Here is a 17132-nt window from a genome sequence, read left to right as displayed (position 1 = left end):
TTTAAATTTGTCAGGCAAGTGATGAAAAGAACGTTTGCTGCTGGCCAGGATGGTTTAACTAAGAAAGCTAGATGCAAGAGATCAATAAGGCTATTTCCATTGTCTAAACAACAATGCTTAGGTCCGACCTGGTCTGAACCTGTGAGAACAGAGACAGTGTACAGCTTTGAAAATCCTGCAGGACAAGGAATCATGGAATTGGTGATTTTCTGGACAAAATAACAGAGGGGAAAGGTTTAAAAAGGTTAGGAGCATAGAAGGCTGACAGGAGGATGAAGCCATTGTCAACAAAGGGAACTTCAGAACTGCTAAGTGTTTGTAAGGAGGACAAGGAGAGAAATTAAACCTAATTTTGGCTGCATTTGGCTGTAGATGACAACAAACATAATAACCCAAACTGCATCAGAAACGGAATCAAGATTTTAAATATAATAAATTCAGAATTCTTAGCAAAAGAATATTGTGCTGTTTCTTTTGTCATGGGGCCAAAATTTTTCCCATTTGTAATAGGCACAAAATATATTTATGTAAGTCCTATTTATCACTGACCTACATCTTCTGTAAGGAAAATGTATGTTACAGACACCAAAAAGAGAGTATCTCCTCCCAACCATTCCATGATAGAGAAAATAGCAGAGGAGCACATTTTTGACAATCTTGCTAACAAGGGGAAACATTTCATGCAGTATCATCAGCTCCACCATCTGTCTTACCCCCAAGTCCACCAGCTGCTAAAATAATGAATTTTCTTTAGGTCATCACTTTGGTCTTTTCTTGAATACTGGTCATTGAAATGGTGAGATGTTACTAGGTCGTTGTGTGGACTATGAGATAGATGTCAGAGATGGGGCCACAGAGGTTTGTGATGTGAATATAAAATATACATAATCAGTGCCTATGTCACAATGTTCCATAAGAAAATCAACATCATTATTTTATCATTCACACCTCATTTTTTATAAATGGATTAATTATTCTCCCAATTCACCAGGTTTGGCTTTGAATAATCCTCAGGTTTCTCTTCCACCAAGAACATGTCCTTAAAGAATCTGGAGAATTTTTGTAACAATATATTATAGTTTTAAACATACTGAGCAGCAGAACTTTTATTTTTCTAAGGAGAACCTCAAGTTATTAAACAGTCAATATCCATGAAGGCCTTTCTCATCTTACTTGAATTTTCAGGGATTGATGGAAATTATGTCATTCTCTGTGAACCTCTGAAAAGCCTGTGGAAACGAAGCCAAGTCCAAAATAGGTCCCAGCATCTTCTGAGCACCCACGGAAGAGTATAGCTGCCCAATGTGGTTACATATAAGAGTTAACATTATATGCTGTTTGATATGCTTTTAAAAACATTAACCACACTTTGTATTATATAAAAGCAAAGGCTTTAGAGTCAGACGGGCCTGGGTCTGAATCTTGCTATATGATCTTCAGCAGGTTACTTAGCCTCTCCAAGACTCAGTTGAAACATCTGTGAAATAGATGTAATACACATCTTAAAATATTGTTATGAGGGGAAAACGATGTGATATGTGTAAAGAATTAGCACAGTCCCTAATGTATAGTAAGTGCTCAAAAAGAGTAGGCAATAATTATACTATTGGAAATAATAATAATTGCCTTACCTTACAAAGTGTAATTACCAGAGTGGGTAAGAAGGCACTGCAGAGTTAGTAATGACTAACCGCTAGTTTAGTTAATGAGTTAACTGCCAGTTCATACCTGGCTAGTGTGTCCCAAAATGGAATTTCTAACTCTTACAACATAAATCACGTCAGCAAGTAAGACACTGATGAGTCAAAATGCCACCTGGGTATGTATTAGTCCATTCTCACACTGCTATAAAGAACTGCCGGAGACTGGCTAATTTATCAAGGAAAGAGGTTTAATTGACGCACAGTCCTGCATGGCTTAGGAGGCCTCAGGAAACTTACAATCCTGGCAGAAGGTGAAGGGGAAGCAAAGACCTTCTTCACACAGTGGCAGGAGAGAGAACTAGCAAGAGCAGGGAAAACTGCCTTATAAAACCATTGGATCTCATGAGAACTCACACACTATCACAAGAACAGCATGGGAGAACTGCACCCCTAAGATTCCATTACTTCCCACCAGCTTCCTCCCTCGACACATGGGGATTATGGGGATTACAATTCAAAATGAGATTTGGGTGGGGACACAGCCAAATCATATGAGGATACAAGGCTCCTGAATGAATGCTTTCAGCAGAGTATCTGTGATTTTAGTGAGTTTGATCTTAACCTTGACAGCCTATTGATTAAGCTATCTTTTTTTCTATCAGGATCCTGGGATCTTCTTCTACAGATACTCATTGTTGTATTTTAAGAACCTCCAGATAAACAGATTCCACAACTTCCCATAATACTCTATTTCTGTGCTTAGTAATTGTCCCTCTTGATAAATCTTCTGAGCTAATCTGAATTCTTTGTGCTCTAATTTAAGGCCAGTCATCTCACATTTAATTCAGATCTTTCTGATACCTGTATCACTATTGAATGAAATTACAGTTAGAAATATTGACAAATGTGTTATCATGGAGTTTTCAGCATGAGCATATGCTTTTGACAATCAACTGTGATGAGTTAACATGCAGAGAGCATCATTGTTGATGTAATAGAGACACATTAACAGTGTCCTCTTAAAGGCACAGCCCCAGTTCATCTTTGACAATTGTCACACACTGACTTGTGTGACATGAATCAGAAATAAGCAGCATTTTAAAAGCCAGCAAGATGAAAGGAACAACATCTAAGTTGTTTTCAGCAGAAATTTCTGCTGCTCTGTCCAAGTTGCATCCCAGAGATCTGGTTTTCAGGGTATTGGCTCATTCTCTTTATTTTATTTTATTTATTTAATTTTTTTTTGGAGATGGAGTCTCACTCTGTCGCCCAGGCTGGAGTGCAGTGATGCGATCTCTGCTCACTGGTACCTCTGCCTCCTGGGTTCAAGCAAAACTCCTGCCTTAGCCTCCCGAGTAACTGGGATTCCAGGTGCTTGCCACCACATCTGGCTAATTTTGGTATTTTTAGTAGAGATGGGGTTTCACCATATTGGCCAGGCTGGTCTCCAGCTCCCGACCTCAGGTGATCACCCCAGCTCGGCATCCCAGTGTTGAGATTGCAGGTGTGAGCCACTATGCCAGGCCGAGCTCATTCTCTTTAGAAGGTACCACTTCCTGGTTTGGTTTTTGGATGGTTCGGCTTTTTAAGTCATGTCCAGAATTAATCAAAAGCAAAAAAAAAAAAAACCCAATTAATCCCTTGGAGTCAAAGTCCAGGTGCAAGTGACTTTTCTTTCTTTGTGTGTTGGAGAAGTACCAGTCCAAGTGCCACTGCGTTGTTCAGGAGATTTGAAAAGCGGTGCTGAAAAGGGACTCAAGTGGAGCCATCGCATGTGCCCAGCCATCTGCCCAGAAAAGCCCGTGTGCCACCAAAGACCCTGCAGCTTTCTGTGTAAACTAGGTCAGAGTTCCAGAAATGTGCTCTTTGAACATGATCTCTGGAGTACCGTTCCCCTACCAAAAAGAAAAAGTGGTAAAAACGTGCAGAAAACATAGAGTACAGAGGTGGATTGACCATAAACTGAGGAAGCATAAGATTTATTCATATAGGTCCCATTCAAAACTCTACACCTAAGGTATATTCGTGATTTGTGTTCTCAGAATCACATGCTCCTGGACTGCTCTCAAACCCACTTTCCGCTTCTGCAGAACAGCACTGAATATACCTTGCCTGAACCTAGTGTTCCTTTACTTAAAAGGGCCACCAATCCCAGTACTTTGGGAGGCCAAAGTAGGAGGATCACTTGGGCCCAGGAATTTTAGACCAGCGTGGGCCACACAGCAAGACCTCATCTAATATTTTAAAAAAGGGAAAGGGCAAAAAATCAGCTTCAGGACCCCCGAATCTGGATCCCACCCCTGACTTTGGGAGTTTGTTTATTAAACTCATTATGTCCTAAAGTAAAGACTTCTGCCTAATTTCATTTAAGCTACTGTTTCCTCTTGAGTGGTAGTAGGACAGCACTCTCTCTTTCCTAGTGAGCAGCCTGTCACTCAGGAGGAAGTTGACAGGTCAGAGGTCACAGCAGTTCTCATATCACCCAGCTTCTCTCAACCCCACAAGTCTGCATACCTTTCCCCCAGCCCCTGTCTCTCTAGATATTCTCTTCTTAAGGACATTTCATCTGGCAGGTGAGCAGGACTCAAAGTTCCCATTTCAGTTCCCCAGACATCCTTTGGAAGTGAGTGTCCTTTCCAGAGCTTTTATGCCACCTCCTTGTCACTCTCGATTAGAATCTGCTGGGCAATGCCTGAGCTCCCAGGCAGGACTGGGTCCTTTAGGACATAAAGAGAAATGGAAAAGGAAACTAGGAAGAAGAGCAGAGGCAGACAAGATGACATTGTATTTACGCCAACGGAACACAAAATGGATGTGAGTATAACACAGAACCAAGAGTTCATAAATTTTTGTATGGCAGTGAATTGACATTTTTTCTTGGAATTCCAGTTTAGGAGAAGAAAGGAGGCCCTAAGCTTCTTGAAAAGAAAGGACTGCCTTCTTCTACCCATCAGACCTGTTCTGGATTCCTGAAAGAAAAGAAAGGTTGCGGGGTCGGGCCTGGTTAGTACTTGGATGGGAGAGAGAAGAAAGGCTTGTCCTCGGGCTTTCCACCTCCCACCAAATGTATCCTACTCACCCTACCTCTACAGAGTGACTTGTCCAAACCTCAGAGCAGGGACTTGGTGAGAGGTGGGGGCATGGAAGCCTGTGGCATAAATGGCCAGGACAGTTTTTCTGTGTGATCAGCATGGGTCAGTCTCCTCCAAACATATGCTTTGGAAGTCCCTGTTGTGGTGAAAAGAGCCCCGCATGGAGTTCGCAGGGCATCTGGAGTCACAGCCCTGCCATTTACTGATCCTATGCCATTTCCTGGACTCCTCTGAGACACAGTTTCTCCCTGTTCATAACAAGATCGTGACACCCATTTTGCATTCATAGTGCTCAATCGTTGTTGCACCTGAGTTCATGATGAGTTAAGCATCTGGGTCAAGGACATGGGGTGTTCCGCAAGCATTAAACATGAACCTCCCTCAGGGGCTGTGCATTGTCGGTCCACCTCCCGCCCATCGCTCAGACCGGGTCTTGTCACATTTGCTTCCTCCAGCTCTGATTTCATAGCTCAGGGCAGCTGGAGGTCACAAGGCCCCTAGGCACCAGCAAGCCTCTGATGTCCAGCGTGGTTCACATGTGCTTTTGGCACAAGTGCCTGCAGCGGCATGAGGCAGTTGGAGGTTTGGCTCAGTGGATGCAAGAAGGAACACGAAAGCAGGGTTGTTTTGGTTTGGAGTTTAAATTTGCTCCCCTTTGTTCTTTCACTCAAGAAAGCCTTTGAGTCTGAGCTTATCTTCCCGGCTGATTTCTTGTCTGACTCCACTATTTTTGTTCTTGTCTCACATGATTAATGTTCTTAATTTCATTTCACTTTATTTTTTTCCTTTTGAACTCTCATCTCGTCCTCTTCTGATTGATCTCCTTGCTCCACATTCCCACCCTTTCTTCCTTTCAGTCGCCTCAAGTCCTTTCGAAAGCCTCTGCACAGATAAGCAGATTCATCTTTCTCAAAACAGATTAGGGATAGCAACTCTGAGAGGGGAACCCCTTCATGCAAACATCTGCAGCTGCCCTGTGGGCCCCTCTAGCTCAGACTGTCCCACTGTGAAAATACATCTTACACCACAAGCCAGTGCACACAGGTGTAGGTAGAAGAACTGCAACAATATTTAGCCTCAAAACATGTGATGGCTGCGCCATATTTTCTATTCCACATATTTTGATTTCTTTTTTCTTTATTCTTTTCCTCCCTCTCTCCCTTCCTTCCTTCCCTTCTTCCTTCCTTTTTTCCTCCTCTTCCTTATAAGGGTCCTTACAAGTGAAGGAGGGAGGCAAAAGAGTCGAGGTCAGAGTGATGCGATATGAAACTCCAGCAGCCATTGATGGCTTTGAAGATGGAAGGGGCCACAAACAAACCAAGGAATGTAGGCAGCCTCTAGAAGCTAGAAAAAGTAAGAAAATGGATTCTTCGCTACCACCTCCAAAATGAACAGCAAGCCTGCCATTACCTTGACTTTGGCCCAGTGAGACTCATGTCAGATTCCCGACCTCCAGAAATGCAATACATTTGTGTTTTTTTGTTTTGTTTTGTTTTTGAGGGAGTCTCACTCTATCACCTAGGCTGAAGTGCAGTGACGTGATCTCAGCTCACTGCAGCCTCCACCTCCCAAGGTTCAAGCGATTCCCGTCCCTCAGCCTCCCGAGGAGCTGAGACTACAGGTGCTTGCCACCATGCCTGGTAAATTTTTGTATTTTTAGTAGAGACAGGGTTTCACCATGTTGGCCATGCTGTCTCAAACTCCTGACCTCAAGTGATCCATCTACTTCAGCCTCCCAAAGTGCTGGGATTACTGGTGCGAGCCACCGCGCCTGACATGTGTTGTTTTAAGCCACCTAGTTTGTGGCAGAATGTTTCAGCAACAATAGGAAACTAACATAGATGGTCAATGACATCGCACTATGAATTAGAACATTTCTGAGTCCAGGGACATTTTTCTTTAAAATACTTGATCTTTTTCTTCCACGGCTGGTTCATGGTATTGACCCCAGTCTGAGAAAGGAAGAGAGGTCAGAGGTCTGGCCTCCTGAACAGTTATGCAGCCTGCCAACCTGCTGAACTACCGAGACTCAGGCGGCTGACTGAACGCTAGAGAACAGGGTGCGTAGGTGATGCTGAGGAAAGTGGGGTTCCCTGGAGGGTGGTTCTGCTTCCTACTTCTCAGCAAACATCACAAAACTCTGTCCACCTGCATATTGTAACTTTACTTTTTTAACTAAAGGACAAAGGCAGTCACTGTACCTCAGGGCTAGGCTGGCTCATCTAAAGGACTCTACAACTGCATTCTGGAGCAGAAGTTTCCTAGAGCTGATGGCTGTGAGGAGAGCTTCATGGGATACAATGATGAGTGCTGTGGTAAGCCCCACTCAGATGAGCATGAGTTCATTCATTCCCCTTTAACTCCATCATGGTCAGATCCTATTCAATGACAATCAGAACTGCCATTGCCTGAACAATTGGTCTTGAGAAAACAACTTCAGCTCCCAGGACTTTGTTTCCCCCTCAGTAAAATGCCAGCGTTACCCAGTTCAGAGGCTGCGATGACAGCATCCACAGCAGGTACTTCCCCAAAGCTCTTGAAGGAGAACCGTGTGAGGATTTCTTTGCAGGTGTTTCAGATTCTCTCTCTCTCTCTCTATGGTGAAGCCCAGGGTTCTGTGCACCCTCCCCTCTGGACTTGAAGTGGATGCCATATAAAATTACATCATATTTCATAGACAGAACACTGTTTTGATTATGGGGTCTTCTCACTAAGGTCAACGGTTTCTCTCTACTCAAGCTCCTTCTGTCTGGGAGGCCAGGTAGACGCACACAGCATTTGTTGATTACACCAGAGAAATATTAGGGATAGATGTTTTGCCAAGATTTGTCCTTCGAGAGCAGAGCACGAAGTGCTTCCACCTCAAAATAGCTTTGTGTTGTGGGTTTATAAATTCTGACATGCACTGTGGTCTTTAGGGTGCTAGATTCCTTACTACTAATAGTCTTCTTATTTTTGAGAAGCTGCTTGTAATACAAACAACCCTGAAGCTCAATGTTTCTAGAATGGACGACTCAACTTTATCGTGAGTCACGGTCAACCAGTTGATGAGACCATAGTCCTCATTGCCCTAAGCCATGCCCTATGCAACCTTGAGCCAATCCTGACTTAATGCAGGAGGAGTGTAAACTTTAGCGCCACATTCTAGAAGTCAGGCTCAGTCAGCCTAGCCAGACTACCTCTGTGGAAAGATCTAATAACCAGCATTCTGAGTGCTAAGAATTCTGCCTTTGAACATGCCAAATTTCCCAGTTACTTGAGGCTCAGGGCCTTGCCTTGATCTTGCTAATCTCTCCTCTTGGGATGACCATCCTAACCATAAACACTAACAACTTTCCCCAATACCTTCTCCCTGCCTAAGTCCTTGTTGGATCACGGAATGTTGCCACCCCCCAGAATTCCGTGTTGGGACACCCTGTAACCTTGTGATGAACCACACAGTGCTCCATGCTGACTTGTGGGTTAGCCCTACCCTGCTACCTGTTCCGCTGACTGCATTTTCTCTTGGAGCCCAATTCCCCAGCCCCTCCAAAGCTGCCCATCCCACTGTAGTTATGCCTGGCCATCTCCCAAGATATGTCAACAATTGATAGATCAACACTGTAGAAGCCAAAAAATCTTATTAGAGTGAAATGTTAATTAGGATAGGAACTCTTGGAATGTAGCAGCAAGCAGAGCCATCGGGTTTGGGCAGTGGAGAATGTGTAAGCATCACATTAGGGAACTACTCTCTGAGCAAAAGATAAAATGAGATGCCTCAAACCGAACAGAAAAGAAATGATTGCTGATTTTACAAAAAATGGAAGATTTTAAATTTATTTCTGCTGTTTTTTTTTTGTCTTTATACAGTTTTAAATTATTTTTACTGTGACAAAATAAACATGTAATTTATCATCTTAACCATTTTTAAGGGTACGATTCAGTGGCATCAAGTATGTATATTCACAGTGTTGTGCAACATTGCCACCGTCCATCTCTAGAACTCTTTTTGTCTTGGAAAAGTGAAACTTTGTATCTATTAAAGAATAAATCCTCCTGTAGTCCCAGCTACTAGAGAGGCTGAGGCAGAGGAATCGCTTGAACTCAAGAGGCGGAGGTTGCAGAGAGCCGAGATCACGCCACTGCACTCCAGCCTGGGTGACAGAGTGAGACTCCATCTCAAAAAAAAAAAAAATTCTTATTTCTTCTCTTCCCCCAGCCCCTGGCAACCGCAGTTTTACTTTCTGTCTCTCTGTGTCTGACTACTCTAGGTACCTTATGTAAGTGGAATCATATAGTACTCGTCTTTTTTCACCTGATGTCCTTAAGGTTCATCCACATTGTAGCATGTCAAAATTTTTTTTTAAGGCTGAATAATTTTTTATATCTATATATCTTTATATAGAGACTGATATATAGAAAAATGATTCAGCTACATATGTATATGTGTATATATATATATCTCACATTTTGTTTATCCGTTCCTCTGTATATGAACACTTGAGTTGCTTCTACCTTTTGGATATTGTGAAAACGCTGCTATATACGCACATTCTGCAAATATCTGTTCTAATCCTTGCTTTCAGTTCTTTTGAGTATGTACCAGAAGTGGGATTGCTAAGTCATATGGTAGTTCTATGTTTAGCTTTTTGAGGAACTGTCATGCCATTTTCCATAGCAGTGGCACTAACAGCGTACAAAGGTTCCAATTTTTCCACATTCTCTTCAATACTTGTTATTTTCTGGGTTTATCTTTTTAATAGTAGCCATCCTAACGGGTGTGAGGTGGAATCTTTTTGTTTTTTTCATAAATCCTCTGTAAGTTTCCATCCTCTGAAAATATCTGCCAGGGAAGATCTTGTCACCCCCGCTTCCCATAGATGAGTATTATTCAAGTTAAAGGATATCACCTCTTTGTGCTCACTAATTTGTAGCTTGATAATATTTTTAACAATGAAAGTTTCCATCTATCTATATCTAGAGTTTAGTAAAGGCCTTATCAATAGCTATTAGGTAAAAAATTAAATAAAGGTCTTAATATGAGTATTTGATGTTATTTATTTTCATGATATTATTTATATGAAAGTAGAAACAAGTTTGACTTGTTTTACCTTCCTTCAGAATCCCAGAAAATTTATTTTCAAATGTGATGACATATTCCATAGGGATGCAAGACCCCCAAATTTTTAAGATATCTGAGGGCTTTTTTTTTTTTTTTTTTTTTTTTTTTTGAGACGGAGTTTCGCTCTTGTTACCCAGGCTGGAGTGCAATGGCGCGATCTCGGCTCACCGCAACCTCCGCCTCCTGGGTTCAGGCAATTCTCCTGCCTCAGCCTCCCGAGTAGCTGGGATTACAGGCACGCGCCACCATGCCTAGCTAATTTTTTGTATTTTTAGTAGAGACGGGGTTTCACCATGTTGACCAGGATGGTCTCGATTTCTTGACCTCGTGATCCACCCGCCTCGGCCTCCCAAAGTGCTGGGATTACAGGCGTGAGCCACCGCGCCCGGCCCGAGATATCTGAGGGCTTTTAAGGAAATATCTAAGTCCTTAGAAATGTGAGAGAGATCATAATTATTAACAATAATCATTACTTAAATTATTCCACTAGTAAAGCATTTTAATAAATAAAGACGTTAAAAAATTACTAGTGAAACATATCTAAATCTTTGTATATAATCTAGTAAGAACATAGTGACTAAAAATATTACATGTAATTTATTTCAACTATTAATTTAAAACATCAATATTAATTCCATGTTAGGCAAACAATTTATTTTTTGAAGACATGTGATTGTGGTTTTTTAAAAAGGTCCTAAATTGCATAAGAGTAAAATAAATTATTTTTATTTTTCATATACATACATATATATGTTTTTGGGGGGAGGCTTGCACAGTATGGAGTTTCACTCTTGTTGCCCCAGCTGGAATGCAATGGCACTATCTCAGCTCACCACAACCTCTGCCTCCCAGGTTCAAGCAATTCTCCTGCCTCAGCCTCCTGAGTAGCTGGATTATAGGCATGCACCACTACGCTCAGCTAATTTTGTCTTTTTTTTTAATAGAGATGGGTTTTCATCATGTTGGCCATGCTGGTCTTCAACTCCTGACCTCAGGTGATCTGCCAGCCTCCCAAAGTGCTAGGATTACAGGTGTGAGCCACCATGTCCAGCCTATGTATACATTTTTCATAGACTGGGTCTTGCTCTGTCACCCAGGCTGGAGTGCAGTGGCATAGTCATGGCCACTCGAACTCCTGAGCTCAAGGGATCTTCCCACTTCAGCCTCCCAAGTAGCTGGAACTACAGGCAGAAGCAACAAGTATAACATCTAAGAAGAAGCTGTAAGAACAATTGGGTGATTCACGACCTTCCTTTTTTCCTCCTTCAATGATAGTAGAAGCTAGTGTCGGTAGCGCACCCCCACTCGCTTGGCTTCCTGAGTGACTATAATGACTAAAACCCCCATGCCAATCTGAAACGGTCATGTAGTAAGACTGCAAGAAAACCTTTTGTTATAATCCTCTGAAATGTAGTGGTTATTTATTTCTGCAGCATAACCTGGCTGTTCCTGACTAGTACACACTTTTAACCTGTATTTATCTGTTAATTTGTGTCTTCAACTGGATCCCAGGTCCTTTGGAAAAAGTAACTATATCTTATAGTCCTTTGGTTTTCCTTTTTCCAGTCCAATGCCTTAAACCTTGTCGATTCTTTATAAATGTTTACTGACTATCACCACTACCAATGGTGGTGATTATGATTATGATGAAGATGACAATAACATGAAGTCATTATCAGGTGTACCTAGATTTGAAGCAACCACTTTGGCCTCTGTATTCTTGATTTTTTTTTTTTATTTTGAGACAGAGTCTTGCTCTGTCACCCAGGCTGGAGTGCAGTGGTGTGATCTCAGCCTACTGTAGCCTCCGCCTCCCAGGTTTAAGCAATTCTCCTGCCTCAGACTCCTAAGTAGCTGAGATTATAGGCACCGGCCACCATAGAGATGGGGTTTCACCATGTTGACCAGGCTGGTTTCGTACTCCTGACCTCAAATGATCCGCCTGCCTCAGCCTCCCAAAGTACTCCAATTATAGGTGTGAGCCACCGTGCCCAGCCTGATTTTTTTTTTTTTTTTTTTTTAAAAAAGCTCAGTTAGAAACAGAAACATTCAAATGTGCTATGGTTTTGGGACTCATAAAACATGTACGTTTTGATCATACTTTCTCTGTACCCTCAGAAGTTCAAACAGAAACCTATACGTAAACAATACTGGGATTCTAGTCATCTTAATTTGAGCACACAATTAAGAAGGCACCTCTTGCTTAAACATGCTTTTAATCTGTCACTCCCCTGCTTTAAAACATATTTCCTTCTCTATCTTGCTTTACAATGTCCAGCATAGACCGGGATATGTTGAGACCTCTAGGGTGACTTTGTCAAGACTGTCTCTGTTCGATTTTCAATGTAGGAAACATCCTTTTAGCAAATGAAAAACAAAAGCCATCCCTGATGTTTGGCTTTGGGTGAGACTACATGGCTTGGACAGTGCTTCCCCTGGAAATGAAGTAGGATTTTCTCTATCAACTCATTTGTATGTCTTTGGACAAAGATTTTAATATTTGCCATATTTTTCTATAAGAACAACTGGGCTAAATCTAATTTATAATTGAAAGGCATGACAATTTTACTGGGGCTACTTCCTCAAGATTACTTAATCCTAGCCATTTACAGGACACCTAAAGAGTCCTGTACTGCACCACTTAAGAGTGAAGGAGAAGCAAGGTCAATCTTCGTGTTTGCTCTTCCCCAGCGTGAGCTGTTGCCACCCCTCCTGGCCTCTGATTCACTTCACAGTCATTGATGCTTTTCACCCTCTGCTCTTTCTCTCCAACCGATCTATTTCCACTCTTTCTCACAGTCCCAGGCTTGATATTTCTCCTTCCTTCTGACCTTGAGGAACCTCTCATCCTTTCTCAAATTACAATGCATATCTCAACGTTGACTCCATATCCCTGTTCTCACTTTCTCTTTCCCTGAGTGCTTTTGAGAGGGAAGATAATTGACGTATGCCACTCAGAGATCACTATCTTCTGCTGACACTGAACATCTCTTCAAAAGGATCAATGGGCAAAGTATGTTCAGAATAAAGACTGGAAGACGTGGTAAAGATCAGATAGAGGAGAGACTGAAGGCTGAGTTCATTCTGTAGAATCTAATTGGTGAAAGCTGAGATGAAATTAATTACCGTCATGCGAAGAGGTGGTCTTATGAAGTTCATGAGTGAAGAAAGTACAAGTCCCACTTCCTACCCAACCTCCAGATCTCTGCACATGATTTTCTAATTCCTATGCCAATCCCCTTTCCTTTTACATTCATCACCCTTAATTCTCTCTTTCTCTTGTTCACAATACATGAGCACATCCAAGCATCTCCACTTTGGAAATTCACTTTAGAAAAATACATTTTTCAGCACCTCCACCATTCCCACCCTAGTCTAAGCAGCCATAATATCCTACCTCAATTATGTGATCAGCTCCAAACTAGTCTCTTTGCTTCTCCACCTTTGTCTCCTTGTTCTGTTCTCAACACAACAGCCAGAATGGTCTTTTAAAAACAGAAGTCACATAATGTCACTCCTTTGCTCAAACAGTAAATTCACAGCTCCCAAGAACGAAATCCCAAGCCCTAATGGAAGTTCCAAGGCTTTCCGTTCTCCGTCCTCTGACACTTTTCTGATCTCATCTCCTACTACTCCATTCCAGCCTCACTGATCTCCTTGCTATTTCTCGAGCATTTCATGTAAGCTCCTATTTTAAGGCTTTGCAGGCACTATTTCCACTGCTTAGAAAGGTGCTTCTCTAGATACCCACACAGACTGTTGTCCAAATTAGCTAACCAACTGTAACAAAATACAGCAATTTAATTCAAGACTAGAATTGTATTTCTCCCTCATGTAAAGGGGGAGATGGCAGGTCAGCTCTGCCGTCCTCAGTATGTGGTATCCTAGATTGGTTCAGTTGTCACCATATCCCAGTTAGCAGGAAAAAGGCATGCGCCTTTGGGGAGATGACTAAAAGTCACACACATCATTTTTGCTCACATTCAATTTGGTTCAAACTTAGTCTGCTGCACATGTAGCTGCAAGAAGAGCTGGGAAATGCAATCATTTGCTCAGTAGAAACTCTGAAGGTTCTATCAAGAAAAACAGTAAGAGGAAAAGGATGCTGGAGGCTAGTAGCAGTCTCTGTCACAGCCCTTCCCTAATTTAGGATGCTGCTCAGATAATATTCTTATCAGAAAAACCTCCCCTTTTCACCTTTCTGAAACTATCCTTTCACCGTAACTCTGTCTCTTTTTATTCTAGTTTTTTTTTTTTGTTCCTGGTAATATCATCAGTTGATAAAGCATAGCTTTTTTTGTTTATTCACTGCTTCCCCTCACAAGAATATAGACACCGGACACCCTGAATGCAGGGATTTCACTTCATCCACTGCTGTATCCCCAAGTGTCTGCAGCAGTGCTTGATACAGTAGGCATTTAAAAATATTTGTTGAACGGGCAGTGCACGGTGGCTCACACCTGTAGTCCCAGCACATTGAGAGGCCAAGGCGGGCAGATAACTTGAAGTCAGAAATTCAAGACCAACCTGGCCAACATGGTGAATCCTCGTTTCTACTAAAAATACAAAAAAAAAAAAAAAAAAAAAAAATTAACTGCATGTGGTGGCAGGCCCCTGTAGTCCCAGATACTCAGGAGGCTGAGGGAGGAGAATTGCTTGAACCCAGGAGGCAGAGGTTGCAGTGAGCCAAGATCACGCCACTGCACTCCAGCCTGAGCAACAGAGTGAGACTGTCTTAAAAATAAATAAAATAAAAATGTATGTTGAATGAATAAATATGTGTTGGATCACATTTGGGGTTTAATAAGTATGAAACGGAGTATGGGGGAGACAGGATTTTAATTTATTCTCAAAAGCTGGAGGAATACCAATTAAATATTTCTGTCTCTAGCACATTTCCTTTCATGGGAAATAATTAATGGGCCATTTATTTCTTACAAATATGGAGCAAAAATGCACATATTGGGAAATATATAAAATCATAATTGTACTGAGGTGATTGCAACTTGACTTTTTTTATTAAAAGGTTCTGCACAGTAATAAAAACTAAGTGTACGTTTCATGAAACATTGCTCTCATCAAGTTAAAGAGGGGTCTTAGGAAATGTTGGGCTTAAATTGCACTGTCCTTGAAGATTCCTGTTGTTTCCTGAAGTTATTTGCGTGTCTTGGTACCAAATATGTCCCACAGGAGGGAGCAGTGCCTGCCACACTGTCACTCTACTCTAAGTTTTACCTAAAGCTGAGGAAGGCCATGGGGGGTGGGCCAGGCCTGGACCAGGGCTCTCCAGATTTCACAACGGTGTCCCACACAGGGTGATATTTAAGACTGAGAAACATAACCAACCATTTGAGTGCCTTGTCTGGGGCATGAAGGAAGCCTATCCAAGCACGGGGGTTAAGCCTACTCAAGAGAAATGGCAGCCAACCTAGTGTGAGAAGATCTCGTCCTGAGACTGGACTCCAAGGGAGGTAGATACCTGGCCATGGTCCTTGGTGGGGTTGGCCTGCTCTCGCCATGTGGAAGCCTAATGGAGGTTTCCTTTCAAATCCCTTTGCTCTGAGACTGGATCTAGGTGCATGATTCTTAGGAGCTCCCTTCTGGCAGCAGCGCCTGCTACTCCTTATGCTGGAGGTCTGTTTGTCCCACCACAGCCTGGTCTTGCCTGGGTTGTGAGGACTAAAGGGAGTAACCAGAGTTCCTGCTCAGAGCAACAGGTACAGGGGTACTGGTGCAGCCTGACAAGCCAGAAGCAGGATGGACTAGAGGATTTGTGGAGCTCCAGAAAGCCGGGGTTCTAGATACACCTGCCTCCAGATGCCCAGAAACCACCTGAGAGGTGAGACTGGTAGGCAAATTGGCTTCCTGTGGCCCATGAAAGGGAGCTTTATTGTAATAATTTAAATACTAAAAGGAGAATGCTGTTGTTTTTAAGTCACAAGCTGGTGAGATATTTACATATATAAATACTTAAAATTGTGTTACAGTTGCTTACAGTATTTAATACAGTAACATCATGTGTAGGTTTGTATCTCTGGGAGGCAGAGGTTGAAGTGAGTCAAAATCACACCACTACACTCCAGCCTGGAAGACAGAGTGAGACTGTTAATGAAAGGAAAGAAAGAAGAAAGAAAAGAAAAAGAAAGAAAGAAGGAAGGAAAGAAAGAAAAGAAAGAAGAAAGGAAAGAAAGAAAGAAGAAAGAAAAAAGAAATGCAGTTTTCAATGAAGTAAAGACCAGTCTACTACACACACATACACACACACCCAAGATATATACACCTGTATGTCCATGTACATGCAAATTTATATCCTAGGTACAATAGGCTATGCCATATGGCCTATGTGTATAGTAGGCCATACCACCTAGGTTCGTCTAAGTACTAGATACTCTGTGATCTTAGTATAATGACAAAATTACCCAATGACGCATTTCCCAGAACGTGCCCCCATCATTAAGTGATGCATGACTGTTTTATCTGTTCTGATTCTTCAGCTAGATGACAAGCCCCTCTAGGAGATAATTTCTTTTATGTTTCTCACTGTACCTAGACCATTCCAGGCACTTTACAGGACTTCATTAACATATTTTTATTAAATGCTTGAAAAAAAGGCTGGGAATCACTGACCTATAGATAATTCTTATAGCAAAGTGTCCTTCTTCCCAATTACATGAAGAGTCTGTGTTAGTCTCCTGATGCCACTGTAACAAATTCTCACAAACTTGGTGGCTTAAAAGCAACAGAAATGTATTCTCTCATAGTTCTAGAGGCAGAAATCTGAAATCACAGGGGCTGAAATGAAGGTGTCAAGAGCCTCATTCCCTCTGGAAGCTCCAGAGGAGAATTCACTCCTTGCCTCTTTCAGTTTCCAGTTGCTGTGGGCATCCCCTGGCCCCGGGCTGCATCTCACCAATCTCTGCTTCGGTGGTCGTGTCTTCTCCTCGTCAGTGTCTCAAATCTCCCTCTACCTCTATCTTATAAAGACACTGGTGATTAAATTTAGGGCCCTCCTGGATAATCCAGGATAATCTCCTCATCTCAAAATCCTTTATTTAATCACATCTGCCAAGACCCTTTTGCCTCCAGGTAAGGTAATATTTGCAGGTTTAGGGATTAGAACCTGACATATTATTTAGTCTACTACAAGTTATAATTTAAATAACATTTTTAAAGTTTGGCCAAATAAACATAATACTAATAGAAAAAGACGTAGAACCAGAAATAAAGAAATGCAGTTCTTGGTTGGTCATGGGGGCTCACATCTATAATCCTAGCACTTTGGGAGGCCGATGCGTG

The 17132-nt window shown here is 42.0% G+C and overlaps 1 protein-coding gene across 3 annotated transcripts in view; it reads right to left on the bottom strand.

Moving 5' to 3' along the window:
• The window catches only part of MCM9 (minichromosome maintenance 9 homologous recombination repair factor), a 323915-nt gene that overhangs the window by 91104 nt on the left and 215679 nt on the right, over positions 1 to 17132 (bottom strand). Inside the window, exon 14 of one of the 3 annotated variants that reach the window (XM_064360753.1) lies at positions 1334 to 1477. The exons of the other annotated variants lie outside the window; for them this stretch is intronic. The gene's annotated coding sequence lies outside the window, so the exon portion shown is untranslated. Of the gene's footprint in view, positions 1 to 1333; positions 1478 to 17132 lie in introns of those variants that run through there. 3 annotated transcript variants of the gene reach the window in all.

This window comes from Aotus nancymaae, unplaced genomic scaffold (genome assembly GCF_030222135.1).
Source record: "Aotus nancymaae isolate 86718 unplaced genomic scaffold, 86718_ANA_hifiasm-v0.15.2.pri h1tg000040l, whole genome shotgun sequence".
NCBI classification, from domain to species: Eukaryota; Metazoa; Chordata; class Mammalia; order Primates; family Aotidae; genus Aotus; species Aotus nancymaae.
This window is presented reverse-complemented; position numbering and strand designations above follow the sequence as displayed.